Source organism: Triticum urartu, chromosome 4A (genome assembly GCF_056163025.1).
Source record: "Triticum urartu cultivar PI428250 chromosome 4A, HENAU_Tu73, whole genome shotgun sequence".
In the NCBI taxonomy this organism is placed as follows: domain Eukaryota; kingdom Viridiplantae; phylum Streptophyta; class Magnoliopsida; order Poales; family Poaceae; genus Triticum; species Triticum urartu.
In genome coordinates this window covers 346,122,378-346,139,601 of record NC_141876.1, presented here as the reverse complement: position 1 = coordinate 346,139,601, position 17,224 = coordinate 346,122,378, and positions in this window count along the sequence as shown.

The following is a 17,224-nucleotide window of genomic DNA, read 5'->3' as shown; positions in this document are numbered from 1 at the left end:
GTCCTCGGGAGAGCTTTTCTCTATATAAGAGTTTGTCCAGGCTTGTCCTTTGCTCCAAAAAGGATTGGGCCACCTTGCTGCACTTTATTTACTTTTGTTACTTGTTGCTCGTTACAAATTATCCTATCACAAAACTATATGTTACCACTTATTTCAGTACTTGCAGAGAATACCTTGCTGGAAACCACTTAGCATTTCCTTTTGCTCCTCGTTGGGTTCGACACTCTTACTTATCGAAAGGACTACGATAGATCCCCTATACTTGTGGGTCATCAAAAAGCAAGGAGGAACAGTGGAAATGTGGCTTTTGGTAGGAGGGAGGGGGCGGGGAGATAGATATTCCCGCGGTGGCAAAAAAATTTCGCTCGGTGCCGCGAGAAACTAGTGTGCAAGTATGGTTGAAGCTAGGGCGGTGGAATCTAGACGACGAAGCTTCCTGCGTAAGCCAGACAAGACGGTGTGCCAAGATATTTTATATTGCATCCCACACGATTCTTTCTAGTAAACTGTTTGTGGTATACCTGATTTTCTCATTATGTTTTGAAAGACAAAATGGTGTTACGGAGGGAAAGGATGGTGTTTGAATTTCTAGAACATTTACGTACAGTGAACATGCAACTAGTACATGAGTGTCGCGTTTAAATTTGGAATTGTTCCGGGTTCGTTTGGCATTTTTATGCATTAATTGAGTTTCTGGGCATTTAATATGCATAATTCAAATTTGAACTACAAGGACATGCTCCAATGCACCAAAGTTTGCTGAAAAATCACATGTGTGTCTTTGGGTGAATTTATAAGTCCCATGTAAGAAATGGGAATAAAATTCAAACATCTGGGTGTCGTGCCTCGGCCGGAACGATTGAGAAACTTGGTTTTTTACTTCCCCGTAAATCCAAAACACGGCTGAAAATCATGAAACTTGGCATGGTGTCATGACATGGCACCAACATGCTGCAGTAAATTTTTTGGCCAAATTTGGACAAGCTTTGGTGTAAGCTTCTTGCAAACCGGAGCTTCCCTCAAGTAGGCTCCTGGTTCCGAGAGGGAACGTGTCACCGCCATGTGCGAAACGACATACATACACTGCCTTCTTCCACTTTAATTTTCGTACACTGGTAGATTAGACCAAATAGAAGTATCATGCGAAATTTTGGAATTATTCCGTGTTCGTTTGGCCTTTTTAGACATTAATTGAGTTTCTGGGCATTTAATGTGCATAATTCAAATTTGAACTACAAGCACATGCTCCAGTGCACCAAAGTTGTTTGAAAAATCACATGTGTGTCGCTGGGTGAATTTCTAGGTCCCATGCAAGAGATAGGAGTGAAATTCAAACATCTGGGCGTCGTGGCTTGGCCCGAAAGATTGAGAAACTTGGTTTTTTTATTCCTGTAAATCCAAAACACGCCCGAAAATCATGAAACTTGGCATGGTGTCATGACATGGCACCAACATGCTACTGTAATTTCTTTGGCCGAATTGGGACAAGCTTTGGTGTAGGCTTATTACAAACCGGAGCTTCCCTCAAGAAGGCTCCTGGCTCCGAGAGGGAATGTGTCACCTCCGTGTGCGAAACGACATACGTACACTGCCTTCTCCCGCCTTAATTTTTTACACAGGCAGATTAAACCAAATAGAGGTATCGTGCTAAATTTTGGAATTATCCCGTGTTCGTTTGGCATTTTTATACATTTATTGAGTTTCTGCGCATTTAATGTGTATAATTCAAATTTGAACTACAAGCACGTTCTCTTGTGCACCAAAGTTGTTTGAAAAATAATATGTGTGTCTTTGGGTGAATTTCAAGGTCCCATGCAAGAGATGGGAGTGAAATTCAAACATCTGGGCATCGTGGCTCGGTTAGAAAGATTGAGAAACTTGGTTTTTTAATTCCTACAATTCCAAACAATGCCTGAAAATCATAAAACTTGGCATGGTCTCATGACATGGCACCAACATGCTGCAGTAATTTTTTTGGCTGAATTGGGACAAGCTTTGGTGTAAGCTTGTTGCAAACCAGAGCTTCCCTCCAGAAGGCTCGTGCTTCCGAGAGGGAATGTGTCACCTCCGTGTGTGAAATGATATACGTACACTGCCTTCTCCCGCCTAAATTTTTTACACAACCAGATTAGACCAAATAGAAGTACCGTGCTAAATTTTGGAATTATTCCCGGTTCGTTTGGCCTTTTTTATACATTAATTGAGTTTTTGAGCATTTAATGTGCATAGTTCAAATTTGAACTACTAGCATAGGCTCCAATGCACCAAAGTTGTTTGAAAAATCACATGTGTGTCCTTGGGTGAATTTCTAGGTCCCATGCAAGAGATTGGAGTGAAATTCAAATATGTGGGCGTCGTGGCTCGGCCAAAAATATTGAGAAACTTGGTTTTTTAATTCCTGTAATTCCAAAACATGCTTGAAAATCATGAAACTTGGCATGGTGTCATGACATGGCACCAACATGCCGCAGTAAAGTTTTTGGCCGAGTTGGGACAAGCTTTGGTGTAAGCTTCTTGCAAACCGGAGCTTCCTTCAAGAAGGCTCATGGTTCCGAGAGGGAATGTGTCACCTCCGTGTGTGAAACGACATACGTACACTGCCTTCTCCCGCCTTAATTTTTTACACATCCAGATTGGACTAAATAGAAGTACCATGCTAAATTTTGGAATTATTCTGAGTTCGTTTGGACTTTTTTATTCATTAATTGAGTTTCTGGGCATTTAATGTGCATAATTCAAATTTGAACTACAAGCACATGCTCCAGCGCACCAAAGTTGTTTGAAAAATCACATGTGTCTCCTTGGGTGAATTTATAGGTCCCATGCAAGAGATGGGAGTGAAATTCAAACATCTGGGTGTCATGGCTTGGCCGGAAAGATTGAGAAACTTGGTTTTTTAATTCCTGTAATTCCAAAACACGCCTGAAAATCATGAAACTTGGCACGGTCTCATGACATGGTACCAACATGTTGTGGTAATTTTTCTGTCCGATTTGTGAAGGTGCACACATTAACAATCAACAAAGTCATTCTGGAACAAGTGCTGTCACGTTACAAATCGGAAACACAAGTATTATTGAAACCGTGGGAGTTCGACTTACCAATTACGTGCAGCCAGGTGTCCCCATTTTTATTGGCTAGGAGGTGCCGTGTGGGGTAGCTATTTGAGTACGGGAGGCATGCGATCAGACCCCTACGCGTGATCATCGGGAGGAGAGCCCTTTTGACCGCTACCCGCCGCGCACCTCCCTCCCAATGTCTTCATTAATGGTGCCCGAGCACCTGTTCTACGGCGTGGCTATATGTCTCACTGGACTGAGATTCAAGAGAGAGAAATGAAAATCTGAAAAGAAAGTTTTGCACAGATCTTGATGTAAGATCCGACGGACCTATATAGCATCGACTGCGACTTATAGCAAGCATGATGAATATAAGGACAATGACATTGGATAATAATTGTCTTACATATTTATAAACATAATTCCACATGCGGCAATGCCCGATATACACAAGGGCAAAAGGAGAAGGAAAACAACGATCTGGCTTGCTGGTCTCTACTTTCTTGATGCGTTGCTGCAGGCCGCGGGAACTAGTCCCCGCGACGGGCGGCGACGAGCTCTTTCTTGTCCTCAAGATGCTGGTTGAGCGCATCCACGGATTCCTCCACCAGCCTTCTGCGCTTGATGCGCAACATGGCATTCTCGTCCATAAGTTTCTCGACGATGACGCCGGTCCTCTTCAACAAGGTAGTGGTCTGCTCCTGCTGCTCTGCACTTCCGAGGATCTTCACCCTCAGCAGGTCGCGCTCGGCCCGGAGCTTTGCATTGCGCTCATTTAGTTGCTGGATGACGTTGGCAGACTGTTCAAATGAGGCTTTCAGGTCATCCTGCAACCTCGCCCACCTGGAGACCTGATCCATCTGCCTAAGGACGAGGGCACACATGCGCGTGTAAGAGTCCTCGCCTGCCCGTGAGGCATTCTCCCAAGCCACCACGGCGCGGGAGGACATCTCTGCTGCATTCATGGCGCGGCGGGACATCTCTTCTGCTTCCGTGGCGCGGCCGGACCAGTCTGCTGCATCGACGGTTCGGCGGGTCCTCCATGCTGCTTCTGCGGCGCGGCGGGACCTCTCTGCTGCTACGGCCATGCGGCGGGACATGTTGGCTGATTTTGCGGCGAGGCGGTACATCTCTTGTGCTCCCACTTCCAGGCTCGCCTCTCCCTGGTGGCAATCTCTCGACCAAGAACTCACACTGGCCATGGAGGACGCAAGGGAACGATGATGAATGACTTGTTTGCTTTTGACTTTTTGTAGATGAGGAGTTGAGGAGGAATGTGCAGTCATCTTGGAGTAGTAGTATTTATAACCGCGTAGTAATACGCTCCTAAGTGGGAAACCATTTAGGTTTTGATCGGTGTGAACAGGTTTGCAATTTGGAATGTCATGGGACGCATGCTCAAAATTTATTGACAGTTATAAGTGCGGCACTATTCCCGGAAGGCGTAACGTGGGCACATACGCCTTCTCGGCTGCGTACGTGGCGTTTGCGCCATAGGGTGCAGCGCAATAGGCAATGTCAGCACACATCTTGTTCCAACAATAGTGCGCGCTCATTATTACCATCGCGCACACTTCTTTTAATTAGAATGCGTGTGCCCGTCTAGCGCACACACGTTGATCTATCTAACTATTTCAGTTTGTTGTGACTAATTGCAAACAGTTCATCCATGTGAAGTGTATGCCATCAATCGCAGACACTTTGATCTGGCTTACCCGTTTCTGTTCTGTTGCCTAATCGCAAACAATTAATCCTTCTGAAGCGTATGTCCTTAATCACACACACCTTGATCTGGTTGACCGTTTCTTTTGTGTTGCCTAATCACAAACAGTTCATCCAAGTGAATTGTATGCTGTATATTGCACACACCTTCATCAGGCTGCCCATTTCATTTGTTCCGCCTCATCGCAAATAGTTCATTGGACTGAACCGTATGCCCTGGATCGGACACGCAACTAAAATCGGAACCGTGTTTGATGCATCCTCCATTGCAAACAGTTTGCACATTTTGATGGGTTTTTACATCCCCATTTGTGATTAATGCATCGCACATAGTTTCATGAAAGGGTCTCTGATCATAGTGTCGCGTTAGCAGCATCCTGTAGTAGTGATACATAAGCACTCAAGCATGAAGATGCAAAGAAAACCAAAGAAAAAGATTCGGAAAACTCAAAAATAAGCGAATAACACTTTTAAACATTAAACAATTTCTAATAGTATCTAAGCTATATGTATTATGTCTTAACAGAAGGTTTAGGTAAAGAGCTTCGATTTGCAAAAAGAATCAACCAAATCAGAATTACAAAACTCAAGTTATGATCAAAAGAAGTTCAAATTCAAATCTGTTTGAATTCAAATTTTAAACTTTTGAAAATACTATTAAGTTGGTTTTCTTGATAGAGGGGATCATGATGAAGAATTTGGCGTTGGTTTCATCGAATTTGGACAAACGAGTAAAAAAGTTGTGATAGATTGAAAAGTAGGGACCAATCTATAAGAAAAGTAATTGCATCTAGGTCCCTGGCTACAAAACAGACACTAATCGGACGAACGATCGCTACAGAACTTAAACGATGAAAACCGTTCGCTCCAGAGGCTTAAACAATGAACGTTCCCTAAATAACTAAAAAAACAAATTGGGTTTTAAAAGAAAAACCGAAAAAACCAAAAGAAAACCGGGCGGTTCGGCGGCGGTTTTCGGCGGTTCGACATCGGCAGGCGGATCTCCGGCGGCGGCGGGGCGGGGCGGCGAGGCGGGGTGAGGCGACTCCGGTGGCGGCGGTTCGGGCGAGAGGCGACTCCGGTCATCGGCGGCTGTGGCTTCGGCAGCGGCGGCAGCTACGCGGGGCGGCCACGACGCCTGCGGCCTGAGGCGGCGGCTACTTCGGCTACTGTTTCTACTGTTGGCTTTGGGGAGGAGAGAGGGGTCGGGGCGGCGGTATTTAAGGAGGGGGGGGATGTCCTCGCTGTTGGAAATATGCCCTAGAGGCAATAATAAATTGGTTATTATTATATTTCCTTGTTCATGATAATCGTTTATTATCCATGCTAGAATTGTATTGATAGGAAACTCAGATACATGTGTGGATACAAAGACAACACCATGTCCCCAGTAAGCCTCTAGTTGACTAGCTCGTTGATCAATAGATGGTTACGGTTCCCTGACCATGGACATTGGATGTCGTTGATAACGGGATCACATCATTAGGAGAATGATGTGATGGACAAGACCCAATCCTAAGCCTAGCACAAGATCGTGTAGTTCGTTTGCTAAAGCTTTTCTAATGTCAAGTATCATTTCCTTAGACCATGAGATTGTGCAACTCCCGGATACCGTAGGAGTGCTTTGGGTGTGCCAAACGTCACAACATAACTGGGTGGCTATAAAGGTACACTACAGGTATCTCCGAAAGTATCTGTTAGGTTGGCACGAATCGAGACTGGGATTTGTCACTCCGTGTAAACAGAGAGGTATCTCTGGGCCCACTCGGTAGGACATCATCATAATGTGCACAATGTGATCAAGGAGTTGATCACGGGATGATGTGTTACGGAACAAGTAAAGAGACTTGCCCGTAACGATATTGAACAAGGTATCGGGATACCGACGATCGAATCTCGGGCAAGTATCGTACCGCTAGACAAAGGGAATTGTATATGGGATTGATTAAGTCCTTGACATCATGGTTCATCCGATGAGATCATCGTGGAGCATGTGGGAGCCAACATGGGTATCCAGATCCCGCTGTTGGTTATTGACTGGAGAGTTGTCTCGGCCATGTCTGCATGACTCCCGAACCCGTAGGGTCTACACACTTAAGGTTCGATGACGCTAGGGTTATAGGGAAAGTATGTACGCAGTTACTGAATGTTGTTCGGAGTCCCGGATAAGATCCCGGACGTCACGAGGAGTTCCGGAATGGTCCGGAGGTAAAGATTAATATATAGGAAGTATGACACCAGAAGTGTTCTGGGCATCACCGGTAGTGTACCGGGACCACCGGGGGGGTCCGGGGGTCCACCAGGTGGGGCCACCAGCCCCGGAGGCTTACATGGGCCAATAGTGGGAAGGGACCAGCCCCTAGGTGGGCTAGGGCGCCTCCCACCAAGGCCCAAGGCGTCCTCAAGAGGAGAGGGGGCAAACCCTAGGCGCAGATGGGCCCTAAGGCCCACCCTAGGTGCGCCCCCCTCTCTCTCCCCCTTGGCTGCCTCCCAGATGGGATCTGGGGGCTGCCGCCACCCCTAGGGAGGGAACCCTAGGTGGGGGCGCAGCCCCTCCCCTCCCCCTATATATACTTGAGCAAAGGAGCAGCCCAACACGCGATTCAATCTCCCTGTTGGCGCAGCCCTACCCCTCTTCCTCCTCGTCTCTCGTAGTGCTTGGCGAAGCCCTGCTAGAGTCCCGCACTCCTCCACCACCACCACGCCGTCGTGCTGCTGCTGGATGGAGTCTTCCCCAACCTCTCCTTCTCCCCTTGCTGGATCAAGGCGTAGGAGACGTCACCGGGCTGTACGTGTGTTGAACACGGAGGTGCCGTCCGTTCGGCACTAGGATCATCGGTGATTTCGATCACGACGAGTACGACTCCATCAACCCCGTTCACTTGAACGCTTCCGCTTAGCGATCTACAAGGGTATGTAGATGCACTCTCCTTCCCCTCGTTGCTAGATTACTCCATAGATTGATCTTGGTGATGCGTAGAAAATTTTTAATTTCTTCTACGTTCCCCAACAGTGGCATCATGAGCTAGGTCTATGCGTAGTTTCTATGCACGAGTAAACACAAAGCAGTTGTGGGCGTCGATTTTGTCAATTTACTTGCCGTTACTAGTCTTATCTTGCTTCGGCGGCATCGTGGGATGAAGCGGCCCGGACCGACCTTACACGTACTCTTACGTGAGACTGGTTCCACCGACTGACATGCACTAGTTGCATAAGGTGGCTAGCGGGTGTCTGTCTCTCCCACTTTAGTCGGATCGGATTCGATGAAAAGGGTCCTTATGAAGGGTAAATAGAAATTGGCATATCACGTTGTGGTTTTCGCATAGGTAAGAAACGTTCTTGCTAGAAACCTATAGCAGCCACATAAAAAACTTGCAACAACAATTAGAGGACGTCTAACTTGTTTTTGCAGCTTATGCCTTGTGATGTGGTATGGCCAAAAGGATGTGATGAATGATATATGTGATGTATGAGATTGAACATGTTCTTGTAATAGGAATCACGACTTGCATGTCGATGAGTATGACAACCGGCAGGAGCCATAAGAGTTGTCTTTATTTATTTATGACCTGCGTGTCAACATAAATGTCATGTAATTACTTTACTTTATTGCTAAAGCGTTAGCCATAGTAGTAGAAGTAATAGATGATGAGACAACTTCAAGAAGACACGATGATGGAGATCATGGTGTCATGCCGGTGACAACGATGATCATGGAGCCCCGAAGATGGAGATCAAAAGGAGCAAAATGATATTGACCATATCATGTCACTATTTGATTGCATGTGATGTTTATCATGTTTTACATCTTATTTTCTTAGAACGACGGTAGCTTAAATAAGATGATCCCTCACTAAAATTTCAAGAAAAGTGTTCCCCCTAACTGTGCACCGTTGCGAAGGTTCGTTGTTTCGAAGCACCACGTGATGATCGGGTGTGATAGATTCTAACGTTCGAATACAACGGGTGTAAGCCAGATTTACACAGCAAAAACACTTACGTTGACTTGAAGAGCCTAGCATGTACAGACATGGCCTCGGAACACGAAAGACCGAAAGGTCGAGCATGAGTCGTATAGAAGATACGATCAACATGAAGATGTTCACCGATGTTGACTAGTCCGTCTCACGTGATGATCGGACACGGCCTAGTTGACTCGGATCATGTTTCACTTAGATGACTAGAGGGATGTCTATCTGAGTGGGAGTTCATTAGATGAACTCAATTATCATGAACATAGTCTGAATTGTCTTCGCAAATATGTTGTAGATAAATAGCTCACATTGTAGCTCCCTGTTTCAATACGTTCCTAGAGAAAGATTAAGTTGAAAGATATTGTAAGCAATGATGCGAACTAGGTCCATAGTCCGAGGAGTGTCCTCACTGCTACACAGAAGGCTTACGTCTTTGATGCACTGCTCGATGTGCAAACCCCTACAACGTCGTCTGTGGATGTTGTGAACACCTGACAGACACATCCTGATGACTACTTGATAGTTTAGTGCACCATACTTCACAGCTTAGAATCGGGATTCCAATGACGTTTTGAACGCCATAAGACATATGAGATGTTCAAAGAGCTGAAATTGGGATTTCAGGCTCATGCCCGTGTTGAGAGGTATGAGACCTCTGACAAGTTCTTTTGCCAACAAGATGGAGGAGAATAGCTCAGCTAGTGAGCATGTGCTCAGAATGTCTGGGTGCAACAATCACTTAAATCAAGTGGGAGTTAAACTTCTAGATAAGATAGTGATTGATAGAGTTCTCTAGCCACTATCACTAAGCTGCTAGATCTTCGTGATGAACTATGACATGCAAGGGATGGAATTGATCCCGGAGCTGTTCGCGGTGCTTAAGACCGCAAAAGGTAGAAATCAAGAAGGAGCATCAAGTGTTGATGGTTTAACAAGACCACTGGTTTCAAGAAGGGTAAGGGCTAGAAGGGAAACCTCATGGATGGCAAACCAGTTGCCGCTCCAGTGAAGGAACCCAAGGTTGAACCCAAACCCGAGACTAAGTGCTTCTATTGTAAGGGGAACGGTCACTGGTAGCGGAATTACCCCAATGCATGGTAGATAAGAAGGCTGGTAACTTCAACAAAGTATATACGTGTTATTAATGTGTACCTCACTAGTACTCCTGGTAGCACCTGGGTATTGGATACCGGTTCAGTTGCTATTATTGGTGACTTGAAGCAAAAGCTACGGACTAAACGGAGACTGGCTAAGGGCGAGGTGATGATGTGTGTTGGAAGTGTTTCCAAAGTTGATGAGATCACCATCGCACGCTCCATCTGCCTTCGGGATTAGTATTGAACCTAGATAAATGTTATCAGGTGTCTATGTTGAGCATGAATATGATTAGATCATGTTCATTGCAATACGGTCATTCATTTAAGTTAGAGAATAATGGTTATTATGTTTACATGAATGATACCTTTCATGGTCATGCACCCTATGTGAATGGTTCATTGAATCTTGGTCGTGGTGATACACATGTTCACGCCAAAAGATACAGAGTTAATAATGATAGTACCACTTTCTTGTGTCACTGCCGCTTAGGTCATATTGGCGTAAGATGCATGAAGAAACTCCATATCGATGGATATTTGGAGTCACTTGATTTTGAATCGCTTGACACATGCGAGCCATGCCTCATGGGCAGGATGACTAAGACCCCATTTTTAGGTACAATGAAACGGGCAAGTGACTTGTTGGAAATCATACATGCAGATGTGTGTGATCCAATGATAATTGGAGCGTGCGGTGGATATCGCTATTTTCTCATCTTCACTGACGATTTGAGTAGATATAGGTATATTTACTTAATGAAGCACAAGTCTGAAACGTTTGAAAAGTTCAAGCGATTTCAGAGTGAAGTTAAGAATCATCATAACAATAAGATCATGTTCCTATGATCTGATCAAAAGGGGATTTTCTGAGTTATGAGTTTGGCAATCACTTAAGGCATTGTGGAATTGTTTCACAGTTGAAGCCACCTGGAACACCACAAGGTAATGGTGTGTCCGGACATCGTAATCGAACCCTATGAGATATGGTGCGATCTATGATGTCTCTTACCAATCTACCGTTTTCATTTTGAGGTTATGCGTTAGAGACAGCTGCATTCACTTTAGATAGGACACCATTTAAGTCCGTTGAGACGGCGTCGTATGAACATTGGTTTGGCAAGAAACCAAAGTTGTCGTTTCTTAATGTTTGGGGCTGCGATGCTTAAGGCTTCAGTCGGAGAAGCTCAAACCCAAAGCGGACAAACACATCTTCATAGGATACCCAAAGGTGACAGTTGGGTATACCTTCTATCTCAGATCCGAGGGTAAATTGTTTGTCACTAAGAACGGGTCCTTTCTCGAGAAGGAGTTTCTCTCGAAAGAATTGAGTGGGAGGAAGATAGAACTTGATAAGGTTCTCGAACCTTTATTTCAACCAGAGAGTGATGCAACACAGAAAGATGTTTTCTGTGGAGCCTACATCTGTTGAATAAGAAGTTAATGATAGTGATCATGAAGCTTCGGATCAAGTTGCTATCGAACCCCGTAGGTCGACAAGGATATGTACTACTCCTGAGTGGTACGGTAATCCTGTCTTGGATATCATGTTGTTAGACAACAATGAACCTACGATCTATGGAGAAGCGATGGTGGGCCCGTATTCCGACAAATGGTTAGAAGCCATGAAATCCGAGATAGAATCCATATATCAGAACAAAGTATGGACTTTGGTGGACTTGCCCGATGATCGGCAAGCCATCGAGATAAATGTATCTTTAAGAAGAAGACGGACGTGGGCGGTAATGTTACCGTCCATGAAGCTCGACTTGTGGGAAAGAGTCTTTTCACAAGTTCAAGGAGTTGACTACAATGAGAATTTCTCACCTGTAGCGATGCTTAAGTCCGTCGGAATCATGTTAGCATTAGCTGTATTTTTCGATTATGAAATCTTACGGATGGATGTCAAAACAAGTTTTCTTACCAGTTTTCGTAAGAAAAGTTGTATGTGATACAATAAAAGGTTTTTTCGATCCTAAGGATGCTAAAAGGTATGCTGGCTCCAGCAATCCTTCTATGGACTAGAGCAAGCATCTCGGAATCGGAATATATGTTTTGATGGAGTGATCAAAGCTTTTAGGTTTATACAATGTTTGCTAGAAACTTGTATTTACAAGAAAGTGAGTGGGAGCACTACAACATTTCTGATAAGTATATGTGGATGACATATTGTTGATCCGAAATGATGTAGAATTTCTGGAAAGCATAAACGGTTGTTTGAAGAGTGATTTTCAAAGGAAGACCTGGATAAAGCTGCTTACATATTGGACATCAAGATCTATAGAGATAGATCAAGACGCCTGATAATACTTTCAAAGAACGCACACCTTGACATGTTTTTGAAGGAGTTCAAAATAGATTAGTCAAAGAAGGGGTTCTTACCTGAGTTGTAAGGTGTGAAGTTGAGTAAGACTCAAAGATTGACCACGGCAGAAGAAAGAGGAAGGACGAAGGTTGTCCCCTATGCTTTTGTCATAGGCTCTATACGGTATGCCATGCTGAGTACCGCACCAGATGTGTGCCTTGCCACATGTCTGGCAAGAGGGTACAAAGGTGATCTAGGAGTGGATCACCAGATAGCGGTCAAAAAAATTATCCTTAGAGGAATAAGGAAATGTTTCTCGGTTATGGAGGTGGTAAAGAGTTCGACGTAAAGAGTTACATCGATGCAAGCTTAACACCTATCCGGATAGCTCTGAGTAGAGATACCGGATACGTATAATGGAGCAACAATTTGGAATAGCTCCAAGTGGAACGTGGTAGCAACATCTATGATATAAAGTTTTGCGAAATACATAGGGATCTGAATATGGAAAGACCCGTTGACTACAACCTCTCTCACAAGCATAACATGATCATACCCAGAACTCTTTGAGTGTTTATCACATAGTGATGTGAACTAGATCATTGAGTCTAGTAGACTCTTGGATGTTGGTCACATGGCGATGTGACCTGTGAGTGTTAATCACATGGTGATGTGAACTAGATTATTGACTCTAGTGCAAGTGGGAGACTGTTGGAAATATGCCCTAGAGGCAATAATAAATTGGTTATTATTATATTTCCTTGTTCATGATAATCGTTTATTATCCATGCTAGAATTGTATTGATAGGAAACTCAGATACATGTGTGGATACATACACAACACCATGTCCCTAGTAAGCCTCTAGTTGACTAGCTCGTTGATCAATAGATGGTTACGGTTTCCTGGCCATGGACATTGGATGTCGTTGATAACGGGATCACATCATTAGGAGAATGATGTGATGGAGAAGACCCAATCCTAAGCCTAGCACAAGATCAGGTAGTTCGTTTGCTAAAGCTTTTCTAATGTCAAGTATCATTTCCTTAGACCATGAGATTGTGCAACTCCCGGATACCGTAGGAGTGCTTTGGATGTGCCAAACGTCACAACGTTACTGGGTGGCTATAAAGGTACACTACAGGTATCTCCGAAAGTATCTGTTGGGTTGGCACGAATCGAGACTGGGATTTGTCACTCCGTGTAAACGGAGAGGTATCTCTGGGCCCACTCGGTAGGACATCATCATAATGTGCACAATGTGATCAAGGAGTTGATCATGGGATGATGTGTTACAGAACGAGTAAAGAGACTTGCCGGTAACGAGATTGAACAAGGTATCGGGATATTGACGATCGAATCTCGGGCAAGTATCGTACCACTAGACAAAGGGAATTGTATACGGGATTGATTAAGTCCTTGACATCATGGTTCATCCGATGAGATCATCGTGGAGCATGTGGGAGCCAACATGGGTATCCAGATCCCGCTGTTGGTTATTGACCGGAGAGTTGTCTCGGCCATGTCTGCATGACTCCCGAACCCGTAGGGTCTACACACTTAAGGTTCGATGACGCTAGGGTTATAGGGAAAGTATGTACGCGGTTACTGAATGTTGTTCGGAGTCCCGGATAAGATCCTGGACGTCACGAGGAGTTCCAGAATGGTCTGGAGGTAAAGATTAATATATAGGAAGTATGGTTTTGGCCACCGGAAGTGTTCCGGGCATCACCGGTAGTGTACCGGGACCACCGGGGGGGTCCGGGGGTCCACCATGTGGGGCCACCAGCCCCGGAGGCTTACATGGGCCAATAGTGGGAAGGGACCAGCCCCTAGGTGGGCTGGGGCGCCTCCCACCAAGGCCCAGTTCGGCGGAGGAAGTTTTTTTAAACATTTTCCAGAAATAAGAAAAACACGAAAACTATAATAAATAGAATTTTAAAAATTCCAGAAAAATTCACATAATTCCCTTTAAATATATGGGCTTAGCTGAACATTTTTCTGGACCTAAATGCAAAATTTTGAAAATAATTTTTATTACTAATAAACTTCGTAATAAAAATAAATAATCCCCTCTTTCTCCCAACGACCATTGTTGGGGATATTACTATTGGACATAAACCGGCCAGGAGGGGCCGGATTATCCCCATGATGATTACTTTATTTGAAGCCCATGAAGACAAAGATGGTGGCGCTTCATGAAGGCCCAAGGCCCAAAGGCGGGTTAAGGCATGTAGACATAAACCGACATTGATATATAGCTTGTATTGTAAGATAGAAGGAATAGAGACCGAGCCGGACACGTTTATGATCTGGCCTCGGGATTCTGTAAACTGACGGGCGTCGACCTATGTATATAAAGGGGCGACCCGGCGGCAGTTCAGGAACAACACACAATAACTCGAGAGCTAGGCAAAGCGGATTCGCTCCCTGGTCATCGAAACCCTGGCAATTCCATCACAACTGGATTAGGCTTTCACCTTCACCGTAAGGGGCCGAACCAGTATAAACTCTTGCGTCCCTTGTCCACTTTAACCCCTTTAAGCTAACCCGTAGCGATGGCTCCACGACTAAGTCCTTTCACGAGGACATCTGCCGTGACAAAACCATGACAGTTGGCGCCCACCGTGGGGCTATCACACGATGGTTTCGAGTTCTTGAAGGGCAGCTTCAAAGGACTCAAGGGATACGCTGTGGGCCGGATGACTAAAAGTCGTCGCGGCAAGTTCTACATCGACGATGCAGGATGGAGTCCTGAGGCCGGCTCAATTGAGTACGGGTACCGGGTCTCCTTTGGTGGAATTCACGTCTTCATCGGCAAGATCAGCGAGCCGGGCCCTAAGCCGGAGATCTGCACCGACATCATCGAGACGGCTTAGCGTGCAGGATCTGCCCAGGTTCAGCCCGTCATAAAGCGTGCCTTCGTAGGTGTCATCCATGGAGGGGAATATGAGGATAGATCGGCATCTGGTGGCAAAACCGTTGTCTATTCTGATGACGAGTCTTCAACCGGAGAGACCGAGTCACTATATCAGCTGCAGGATGGCCAGGTTAGTGGTGGTTCCGATGGCGACAGTATTTCGGGACCCCCTGATCCGCCGACTCGGGTCGTGGTCTTCATGGCCGGTACACAATTAGCGCAACACTCTTCTACCGTCGCAGCAATGATCTCCGGTTCAGCAGCAGCAACACCAGCAGGAGTAGGGGGCTCTATGCCGCCTCCGGCTCAGGTTTTGTCCGATTTGTTCGACGATTTGGCAACGTTGCTGGCAGCAGAGGTGGACGCGGCAAACCGGGATCAGCATAACGCGAAGATTGCAAAGGTGAAGGATCAGATAACTCAGGCTAAAGCGGACCTGGCGGCGGAGAACAGCAGGATGGCTACAGAGCGGGCTGAGTTAGAGGCTGAGGCTTACCAGCTTATGATGGATCATAGTGCGTCAGATGATGTCATGAGGAGAAGATACCGGTCGCACCTTCCGCCGGTTTTTGAGCCAAGAAATCTCTTTAACACGCCAGGAGCAGGCACCAGCAACCAGCCAGTAGTAAATCGGGCGGAGGCACCTGAGACCGGGGCACCGGTTCAGCCGCGCGCGATGGATCTGCCGCCTCAGCCTCATCAGAACAATGTCCCATCACGACACGTCTCAACGCCTCCGGGTCATTACTCTAACCCGTTGGATAACATGGTTGCTGCCGCTTCACGATTGGTGGCTCTCCTGATTGATGGTGAATCCCCATTAGCAATTGAGACACGACGGGCTAGGGAGCTCCTTCAGACGGCCTTGACTTGGTAGCAGGCTTATTCATATAGCCACTGAAGGATTCATTCTACTCCCCGCCCGAGCTGGAGCTACAGCAGGCATATCGATGAGCCGGCCGTATCAAGAAGCGCGCGGAATCATAATCCGCCCCGTGGCCATAACCCGGCGGGCGGCGGTGGCAATGCTCAGGATGTAGTGGATCGCGCTAGGGCACGTCCAGAGGCTGAGTTAGAGGCGCAACACGAGGTCCGCCAACTTACTCTGGTTCATCCAACGACGTCGGTGGAACTAGGGGTTACCTCCAGTTCTTTGGGGGTACCATGTCTCGTCCCAGCATTGCGCAATGTACGGCTACCCAAGGATTTCAAAGGCCCGCGCAAGGTGCCGAATTACACTGCCGATTTATCCCCCGAGTCATGGGTGGAAAGCTATCAGATGTCAATGGAGATGTTGGATGTGGACGAGATGGCGTGTGCCAAATACTTTACCATGATGTTGGAGGGAACAGCTCGCACATGGTTGAAAAACCTGTCGGCCAACACCATTGGGTCGTGGGCCGAGTTAAGGGCCCGGTTCATCCATAATTTCAATGATACGTGCAAGCAGCCCATGTCAATCGTGGATTTAGTTGCTTGTTTCCAGGAGGAAGGAGAATCAACAATCCGCTGGGTGTGTCGGGTTTCGGAGATTTTGCATTCATCAGACCGAATCAACACTGACACAGCCATTTTAACATTGGAAGGCAATTGCTAGTTTGCACCTTTGAAGCTGAAGTTGGGACGGCTCAAACGCCATTGTAATGACATGGGAACACTTATGGCGGCTCTGGTGAAGTATGTCGACTACGATAGTACTAAGGACCCCGAGTCTAATGATGACAAGACAGGGAAGGGAAAGAAGAGCAGCAGCACCAAAGGGCAGCAGCATAACCCAGCAGGTCATGGGAACAACGATAAACGCAAGGCGAATAATAGCTTGGACTTTGTGGCTAACACCAACACCCAGGATAACGGTCAGTGGCGTAAGGGTAAACCGCCCCAGCGGGGTGGAGGGTCAGGCCCTAATCTGGAGCGCCTGTTAAATCAGCCTTGCCCAAAGCATGGATCAAAGGAGAGGCAAGCTACGCATCTTTGGAAGGATTGCTTCATTATGCGGGAGTTCAAAAATTCAAATGTCTTTCAATACGACAATGGACCGCCCGGCGGTTTAGGAGGCAGTTTCCATGGGCCGGGTTATGGAGGTAGCAGCTCCGGTTCAGGATTCCAAGGCAACCAAACCGGACATGGCAAGCAAGGCAGTCAAGGCAAC